The following is a 10,618-nucleotide window of genomic DNA, read 5'->3' on the forward strand; positions in this document are numbered from 1 at the left end:
CTCACAGAGAAGCTCAGTCAGCAGCAGTGCAGAACTCCAGAGAAACAGGGAGCAACTTAGGCCTGACACATGCAAATCATTTCAACGATGATTCACACTGCACATTTTTGTCCTGCCTGGTGACTGTTTCACACTAGAACACAAATATGTTTTCAGAAGAAAAAATAATATTGTTATTGAACTTTCTTTAGGTTTAGACTAGTATCCTACTCCCAGTAACACCAAGAGTTCCATAACATTCTGTGCTGATCTCATCCTATTCTTTAGAATCTTATCTGAACTTAAGATACATCTGAGGGATTCTTGGATATAAACACCCTTCACTAGACAGAAAGGACTTCTGGTGGCTCTGTGGTTAAAGCACTGAGCTGCTAACTGAAAGATTGGCAGTTCGAACCCACCAACCACTCCAAGGGAGAAAAATGAGGCATTCTGCTTCTGTAAAGATTTCTAGCCTTGGAAATCCTATGGGGTAGTTCTACTCTATCCTAAAGGGTTACTTGAGTCAGAGTTGACTTGATGGCAGTGGGTCACTAGACAGGTGTAGAAACTAAGGGCAAGTGAGATGAGGTGACTGGGCTGGGGTTATATAGCTAGCTCATTACTTTATTTATTTTAGCCAGTGAGATGGTCAAAATTGTCAATTAAATGTAAGCAAGTTATTAGGAGAAATGAGAGAACGGATAAGTACTCAAGGATATTTGAATCCAGAGGAAAAAACCTAATCACCAAGGTTCTAGCCCTCACTCTGTTCCAAATGTCTTACTTTGGCAAAGTTCACTCTCTGTGAACCTCAGTTTCTTATCTCCTAAATGTGTCCCTGGCCTAGACAATCTGTAACATTGTCTCCTTTTCCAAAATATCAGAGGACAATTGTTGTTCACTTCATTTAACTTTGTGTTTGTCAGTAAGTTTCCAAATATGCCTTGGCTGTGAAATCTTGAGGTACTGAAAAAAAAAAAAAAAAAAAAGGGTTCTAAGAACCAAATAGCTAGGATTCTGAACTTCACAGGGAAAGAAGTTTGCATGTTACTTCTCAGTATTTCTGGTACTTATTCTTCACCAGGAGAATGACGGTAGGAACAATAATGGTGGCATTTTTTTGAGCACTTACTAATGCAGGTACTATAGTACTTTACATGTGTCAATTCTTAAAACCTCAACACACATAGTAAAATAATAATCTGAAAAAACTAACTCACTGCTGTCAAGTCATTTCTGACTCATAACAACCCCAAATATGTTGTTGTGTTGTTGTTATGTGCCATCAAGTCAGACCCAACTCACAGAGACCACTCCTTGGGTTTCCAAGGCAGTATCACTACAGAAGTAGATTGCCCAACCTTCCTTCCAAGGAGTGGCTGGTAGGTTTGAACTGCCAGCCTTCTGGTTAGCAGTGATGCTACCAGAGTTCTTAAACCCAAATATACCCCCATATTACAGATGAGGGATATGACAAAGAGACTAAAATAAGGAACTTGATCAAGATTACACAACAAAGCAGGGGAACCAAAAATGAATCCTAGACAGTCTGTGTCAAGTACCCAACGAACTCTCCACTGGGCTTCTGGGGCAGCAGAGTCCATGATCAGGAGATGGTCAGGGCCTTCAGCACAGTCCTGGGGATGTTTACAGAGCTCAAGTTGCTTCAAGGCAGAAGTCTTATACACATGTTATCCTTTAGCACCAAGCAAAGGCTTATAAATTTTAAACAAATGTTGAATGAATCATGTTAAGTCACTTTCACAGCTACTCAGTAATATATTAGAATTCAAAGATATAATGGGCAGAATAAAAGTGTTCTCCCCATACCAGTGTTCTTAGAACAAGCTTCTCTTCTCTATACAGGTTTAAGTGCAATGTGTCTATAGAGTAATGGAACCTACCAGCAAGCACTGGGGAAATCAGACAGCCATCCCAGAAACCAGCCACCCTGCTGCTGACCAGAGTCCCCTAGTGGGGCCAGGAGGCACTCAAATGTTCTAACATTTGCATCCCACATCCACATTTCTATCACTAAGTGCAGTCTATGGCCTTCTTTCATTATACCACATTCCCTATCTGGTAAAGTCTCCCTTGAATATATCGTTCTTGAGCAGAGACTTAAAAGAATTAAATGGGATGATAAGTGTGAAAGTACTTTGTCAACCCAAAAGCATAACTCAAACCTAAAGAGGGTGTTGCTTTTGGTGCTATTATCACTCCCACAACCAGCATGACCACCCCCACCATTATTTCTTCTACTGCTGCTTCTGCTACTATGCTTTTAGTATCACACCACGACTACCAGAACAAAATCCCAGTGTGGAGGTTGCCTTTTCCCCAAGATAACTAACAACTGCTGTACTGCTAATGACTGAAGGCACAGTTCTTTGAGCTTTTTTGTAATAAAGTAATATCGAATAGAGAATCCATTTTTTAAAAAAATATTTCCCATAGTTGCTTTCATGCCTTCAGGAAGAATTCAATAGTTTCGACAGAGACTCATTTGGTCTGAGAAGCCAAAATATTTATTATCCGGACCTTTACAGAAAAAGTTGATGGCCTCTGACCTCATTTTATCAAAAGTGAGTGTTTTCACCTTGGTCTTTGATATGACACCTACAAAATTGTAAATGATTCCATTAGAGATGTGCAGTGTTGTAGGAGAGAGAGGGCAAGGAGCAGGGAAAAGATGTTCCAGTCCTGCTATCAATTCCAACGTTATGGCCATGCACCTTCTCCTCTTCTAAACATGTTTTCTCCACAATGTAGCAACAGTAGTCAGAACAGCTGTCTAGTCAATCTCTTCTGATTCCAAGAAACTTCATTGCTCTGTGATCTTTCATTCTTGTTCTTGATGCCATGATTAGAGCAGATAGTATGTGTTTTGACATGACATCAGCTGAGATGACGTGCCAAAGAAGTTCCATCAAGAACTGAATTTTAAAAATTTCCTTAAAAATCTTTTCCCTACTCACACAGGGTATCCTCTGTAGCTCCCTTGAAGAGGCAGTGCAGTACAGTGGGAGGGCATAGGCTTTGGGGGTGTGACTCCCTACATTTCAACTTGCTAGCTGTGTGTCCTTGGGCAGGTGATTTAACCTCTCTGAGCCATTGTTTCCTGGGGATAATAGTATTTATCTCATAAGGATTTTTATATGGATTGCAGGCACTATAATACATGTAAAGCACCTGGCACATGACAGGAGCTCAATAAATGGCAACTTACATTATTATTACATCCCATTGGGATATGAGATGTTAAACTAAGACACAAAGGAGCCATAGGAATGGAAAGAAACACCTAGGATGTGCTAACATTTCAAATGCTTGATCGGTAGGAGAAGGTGTGTTTTCTTGCATCCTTTCAGCTAATATTCTTAGATGTGCAGTGTTGTAGAGGAGAATGGGGAAGAAACAGGGAGAAGATGTTCCATTTCATAGCTAGAAATCCAGGAGACTGAGTATCACTAACTCCCTCATTTCAGGATCCTTATAACCAGGACTGAATCTTCTCTCCTACTTCCCTCTTTGTACTACTTCTCAAACCCCCTACACAAACGTGAAGTCTATAAATCCAAACCTTACCCATATACACATAGTCAATCCCAAGACTTAAAATGAGGGGCTAAGTAGTTTCTCATAATACACACACAAACTCACTCATGCACATCCCCACACACACTCCCACACACACAAACACCCCAAAAACACATACTTGCAAACATACAGGTGTATAGTAATCCCCTATTGTCCTCTTGAAGCCTGAATGATTGAGTTGAACCCTGCCTTAGTGAATCAAGTGTCTGTCATCTCCAAGGGATGATGTGCAAGGGTTTGATATGCAGCTAATAGAAAAATCTATTTCTTTCTGTTTCACTTCTGTCACACAATGACCATCAGGTTCCCTACAGGAGACTCCTTCTCTTTCTCCAATAACCACCAAGATGACAGATCTCAGGAGGCAATATGAGCTGCCTAGGTTGAGTGGCGCCTATTAGTTTTATGACCACCGGTTCAGAATAGCCTTAACGTGTCTACAGCCCATCTTAATGAGGATGAGTAAGACAGTTGCTGATGAAATAAAATTTCTCTTCTTGCTTCCTTTCCATCTTAAAGCCCATCAAACTTTCATCTTCAACAAGAAAACAGCTGCTGGTGCAAACCTCAGCTCCAGTCAATCATGCAGATCCACGCAATTGTCCTTGGAAAGAGAGCTGGGCATCTGGGCTTTGCTGCAATGATGCTTCCGAGAGAGGGAAGGAGGGGGTGGCTTTGCCCTCTTTCCCTAAGTGGGAAAGCACATTACTATATAGCATATTTAATGTGATATAATGAAAATGCAAATCCTTTGAAAAGTTATAAATATCATATATGTGGAAACCACTTTTGTAATTATGTTCCTAGAAATAGTAACAGCAATTATCTTGTTAAGGGATATTTTCTAGATAATATAGAATAGGTGCATGGTCCCATAATCTATTAGTCTTAGCTAATATTCTTCTTTACAATCCCTGCTCTGGCAAAGGCCACACTTCTCAAGTATTTATATTTCTGTTAAGGTCCATCTCAGTTGTCACTCTGTGACAGACTGTTTGCAAATATGACTGCAAGAAGTCTTCCCAGCTCCCCTGCATGTCCACCCATTGCCATGGGCCTCTGTTCTTCCCACTAAGTCTTAGTATCTCTTTCCACACCCACAGAATCTGAACTGGCTCTGAGACCTGCTTCACCCAATAGAATGTACTGGAAATATTTTTTTGTAGGACTTCCAAGCTCTCAAGAGCTCTTGCTTTTTCTATTATTCTCTTGAAATACAGCTTTGAGACTAACATGGAAAGAAGTCCAGGCTAGCCAAGTGGAGGATAAAAGGTCATATTGAGTAGAGATGAGCTATTCCAGCTGAGCCCCCTGAGACGACTATCAGCCACCAGATGTTTGAGTGTGATCAGCTTAGTCCAGCCTCCCCACCCTCCCCTCTGTAAGATCACTACAGCCACATGAGGGATCCCACATGAGGCCATCAGAACCACCAGCTGACTCAGAACAGATCAGCCCAAATTACTGACTGACAAGATCATGAGTTAAGAAAATAGCTATTTTAAACACAACTTTTTAGGGTAGTTTATTATGCAGTGACAGTTAAGTGAAACACATTTTCACCATGAGATCTTCCCCAATGGCTGGTGTAAAGCACACTGTGCAATCAGAGAGACTAGTTCAAATCCTTGTTCCACCACTTACCAACTCTTGACTTTGAGCATATTTACTTGACTTTGAGTCTTAGTGTCTTTGAGGGGAAAATGCAGAAAATCAAACTGTTGAGGGATCATAGGAAACAGCTCATGTAGGGCACCCAAGCATAGTGCTCACCACACAGGAGGTGCTCACTCTTCTGACACCCATCCCTTCTCATTCCATTATAACTTATAAGTTGTTAGATATTCAAAGGCAAGAACCTTATTATCTTTGTATTACTTAAGATGTATAGCACAGTATTTTAATATGGCTGATAGTCAATGAATATATGTTAAAGCAATGTTTGATGATCTCCCAAGATACAGCTTGACTTCATGCTGCCATATTTACTGGGCATTCCAAGAGTGGTGATATGAATGTTGTTGTTATGCGCCATCGAGTCGGCCCTGACTCATAGCGACCCCTCCTTGGGTTTCTGAGGTAGTACCACTACGGAAGTAGATTGCCCAACCTTCCTTCTGAGGAGTGGCTGGTGGGCTTGAACTGCCAACCTTCTGGTTAGCAGTCAAGTGCCTTAGGCACTATGCTACCAGAGCTCCTGGTAATATGAATAGGACTATGGAAAAACAAACAGCAGCAACCTTGGTTAAGTCCCTGTACCTTATAGATGATCCTCTGTTTAGGCATCTTTTACAGGAGAAAAGTTTCTGTCATCCTCAAGATCCCTTGAAGCTCTAAAATGCTGTTCATTTAGTATAACCGTGATGATGTTGTTGTTAGCTGCTGTTGAGTTGGCCCCCAAGTCATGGCAACCCAATGCATAACAAAAGAAAAAACTGCCCAGTCCTGTGCCATTCCCGTGGTGGGCTGGAGACTGGAGCATTATGATATCCACTTGGGTGGAGTTTGAGAAGTGTATCACTACCTCTTCCTTCCTAGTTCCTCTTAGTCTGAACATTCCACTAAAACTTATTCAGTATCATAACAACAAGCAAGCCTTCACTGATAGACAGAAAGTGGCTACTTTTGAGGTGCATCGGTTGGAAAGAGAACCCCAGTCTCCTGCATGGACGATGTGAATTCTACCCCTGAACCACCACTGGCCCCACATAATCATGAAGTCGGTTAGCATTTACCAAACACCTGTTCATGTGTCAAAAGCTATGCTAGGTTCTCTGTATATATAAAAATATTTAATCACAAGAAGTTTGAAATATTAGTATTATCATTGACATTTTCAGATCAGAAGACTTAAGTCTATAAATTCTGTCTGCTTTTATAAATAAAGCCTTATTGGAACAGAGTCCTACTCATTTGTTTACATATTTTTTTTCTGTGTCTACGTTCATGCTACAAAAGCAGAGTTGAGGAGTTGCAGTTGAGGCAAAGGGTATATGGCATATACAAAGATGAAAATACTTACTATTGAGCCCGTTACAGAATAAGTTGGCTGACCTCTCTAAAGTCACTTGTTTGCCTATTAACTGAAAGAGCGTGACCATTCATACTCGTGTGTCCAGTTTGAAAGCCTAAGTACTTTCTGAAGACTATGCTGTCTTTTAATTGTCTCACTCACTTAATCACTCACTCATCACATCTGATCTTTCAAATAGCAGATTGCAGGCAAGTGTGTACAGAGGAAAAAACCAATCAAGACCTCTGTAGCGGCAGCTGAGGATATGTCAGTGCGTTCTCTGTTCACGCATCTAGTTAACTGTGATCAGCTGGCCTCCTGTAGCTAGAGGCCAAGGAACTACACTCAGCACTAATTGAAAAATAAGGATTGAAAAGATTTGCTTTCAACACAAACTTGAATGACTAGAATTACATCTTTATTATCTGAAGTGGGCGCTTGTGACTTATCTGCATTCACCTGCTCTGGCATCAGAAGAAATAACACCAAAATTAGCCTCTGGCTGGCCATTGGATTATAGGCCAGTTCCAGCCCATTTTTAGAAAACCTGATGGATCAAAATCCAACCTGCTAATACAGATGCATTTGTGGTTTGTTATGCATTATACAAAATTACCTGGTGCTTCAGAAATAAAGGACTCAGGACTGAGAAACAGCAAGCTTACGTGAAAAGAACCTATTAAAAATGCATAGAAATGAAGACGAATATCTTTGAACTGATCAGCTATGTTCCTTGGGAAACATAACTGAATTTACAAAGAAAAGGGATCATTGTATGGCTGGCCATCTTTTCAGAATAAGCCTTTCTTAGTTAGGGGCATGATCCAGAGCAGAGAACAGCCTTTTAGAAGCTGTAAAGTGCTAAATAAATGAAAGTGGTTATATTTACTGTCTTTGTAATTATTTTTGCTCCCGATCACTGGGAATTGGAAATGGCCCTTTCCATTACTCCTCCTGGTGCTGGTTTGCTACTCAGCCACACCTATGGAAGTTCTGGTCCTACTTACACGTGTTCCTCCTATACATCTCCACCTCTCCAGACCCAATACTGCCATCCTATTTAGGTCCTTATTAGTTTCACCTTTAAGGATATCAAAAGTTTTCTAATTACTCCTTCAAAATTTAGCCTTTCATCATCTCAATTCACCCTACAGGGCACAACCAACACAGTTTTCTAAAAAAAAAAAAAAAAAATCATTTTATTCATTCATTAAATGTTCGATGATTGCCTGTTTGTTGGACCCCCAGCTACTGTGCTAGGAGCAAAAATCAGAGGTGGTCTCCAACTAGGTTTTATAGATCAAATACAGGATAAAAACACACAGCCATCAAGTCATATCCAACTCATAGCGACCCCTCCTTGGGTTTCCAAGGTGTTTTCACTACAGAAGTAGATTGGCCAGCCTTCCTTCTGAGGAGTGGCTGGTGGGTTTGAACCACCACCCTTCTGGTTAGCAGTCAGATGCCTTAGGCACTATGCCACCAGAGTTAAAATACATGATACCCAGATAAATTTGAATTTCAAGTAAAAAGAAATTTAGCATAAGTATGACCTAAATATTGCATGTGTATATATATATATGTTTAAATCTGTTTTCTATTTGAATATCAAATGTAACTGGTGTCCTGCATTTTTATTTGCTAAATCTGGCAACCCTCTCTCTGACTCAAATGAAATTTACTATCTATTCAGGGAAAGGTATAGTAATAAAATAATATCATGAGCAAGTGTAAAGCAGTTACTGTGTGACAGAACAGAGTTCCAGAAGGCTTTGAAGACTTCTGAGGGGCAACGGTGGCTCACTAATAGAAATTTAGCCTTCTGTGTGGGAGATCCAGGTTCTATTCCCTGCCAATACCCCTCGAGTGCAGTTGCCATCCATCTGTCAGTGGAGGATTGGGTGTTGGTATGATGTGGAGTAGATTTCAGCAGTGTTTCCAGACTAAGACAGACAAGGATGGAAGAATACCAGCCAGTGAAAACCCTGTGAACCACAATGGTTTGATCCACAACTGATCATTGGGATGGCTCAGGGCTTGGCAGTGTTTCACTGTGCTTGGGTCCAGGACTGGGGGATCGATTCAAGGCCAGTTAACAACCACCACCTCTGCAAATTGCAAATTCTCAAAGGAGTGGAGGAAGTGCTGTCAGAGGAGTCAAAGTACTTAAGATACTCAAGCAGAGTAGCTGTCAAGCAGGGGAAAATGGGAGAAAGGGCACAAATGGGATCACCAAGGGTGACTCTTCACAGGGTGGGTAGGCGTGCCTGTGAGCAGGTGGAGATGGCCAGGGGTCCAGAGCAGAGTGCAGAGGGGCCTGGTGAATGAGGAGGCGAAAGAGGCAAGTGGTGGCCAGACCAGGCAGGGACTTGTAGACCATGTTGAAGAGTTTTGTCTTTATTTGAAGAGCAGTGGGAAGCCCAAGAAGAAAGAGGTTTGTGTTTATTGTTGCTGTGCTTTAAGCAAGGGAGCTACATGACCAGTTATATTTTGAAAAGATATAGCACTTGCCTGCAACTCTCTTTCTCAAACAACAAAATTCCAGGGGCTCTCTGACCTAAGAATTAAGCATCAGTCTCACCTGGACCATTTTCTTCTCTTATGAATGGAGATCATGATAAAAGGATCACAGGGTGGTTGAAAGGAATAAATCAGAATATCTTCATTGTACCGGTTTGTAAACTGTAAATGCCAACAACATCAATTGTAATTATAATTATTATTCAGTGTCCTTCAATAAAGAGCCCCAGTATACTTTGCCAGCCCTCTTCTCAACATTCCGTACATGCCCATTGGCCAGTAAACTGGGCCACTTATCTCTGAACACCCTTGTAATTTTTCCCTAAATACGTTATCACCCTCTTTCCTGCATAGGCGCTCTGGTGACACAGTGGTTAAAGCATTTGGCTGCTAACCAAGAGGTCAGTGGTTCAAACCCACCAGCCTCTGTGTGCAAGAAAGATGAGGTAGTCTGCTTCTGTAGAGATTTATAGCCTTAAAAACCATATGGGGCAGTTATACTCTGTGAGTAGAACTATGAGTTGGAATCAACTCAGTGGAAGTAAGAATATTTTGGTTTTCCCTGCATGTTTGTGGAAATTACTCTTCAAGTAAACAATACTTTACTTTTTCACTAAGTCTTTTTTTAATTACCTGATTTAGAAGGGAAAGTTGTTATAATCAAATTGCAGTATCTTTCCCTTCTAAATTCCCATAGTGGTTTGTCCATATCTCATGTTGTTTGTCATACGATAACATGCATTAAAATACTTTACATTCTTATCTCTACAACCCACTCACAAGATTCTTTCACTGATGAGTATCATCAAGCACCTTTTGTAAAACAAGAACTGTGTTGGCCTCTCAAAATATAGAGATGAATTATTCATTCCATATTCTTAAAGAAGTCAGAGTCTGGTGAGAGAAATAATCACCATGCATGAATAATAGTAATTTAATGTTGTATGTTTGATAAAATGATAGTGAACTTTCTCAGCAAGGTATAAGACTCTTAAGGGGCTCAAATCTTACTCATATATTTTAGTAGTGGCAACAAGGACAGTACCTAGAACATAGTTGTTGTTGTTGTTATGTGCCATCGAGTCGGACTGGACTCATAGAGACCCCTCCTTGGGTTTCTGAGGTAGTATTACTACGGAAGTAGATTGCCCAAACTTCCTTCAAGGAGAGCCTGGTGGGAACCACCAGCCTTCTGGTTAGCAGTCAAGTGCCTTAGGCACTATGCTACCAGAGCTCCTAGAACATAATAGGAGCCTTAATATACATTGTGTGTACATTAACTAATTGGTTTTAACTAATCAATGAGAAAAGTACTATACAGAAAAAACATGAAGGTTGAAAAACTCACTGTGCCTATGGAAGATAGAGAAGACTTTACAGACCAGATACAATTAAGCAAGTTGTATTGTTAGAAAGGGAGCTCTGGTAGCATAGTGGCTAAGGCACTTGACTGCTAACCAGAAGGCTGGCGGTTCAAACCCACAAGCCACTCCTTGGAAGGAA

The 10,618-nt window shown here is 40.8% G+C and overlaps 1 protein-coding gene across 1 annotated transcript in view; it reads right to left on the reverse strand.

Moving 5' to 3' along the window:
• Positions 1–10,618, reverse strand: part of NRXN3 (neurexin 3) — a 2,130,901-nt gene that overhangs the window by 756,993 nt on the left and 1,363,290 nt on the right. The gene's annotated exons all lie outside the window — the stretch shown is intronic.

Source organism: Orycteropus afer, unplaced genomic scaffold, assembly GCF_000298275.1.
Source record: "Orycteropus afer afer isolate SDZICR_OR568_19922 unplaced genomic scaffold, OryAfe1.0 scaffold00079, whole genome shotgun sequence".
In the NCBI taxonomy this organism is placed as follows: Eukaryota; Metazoa; Chordata; class Mammalia; order Tubulidentata; family Orycteropodidae; genus Orycteropus; species Orycteropus afer.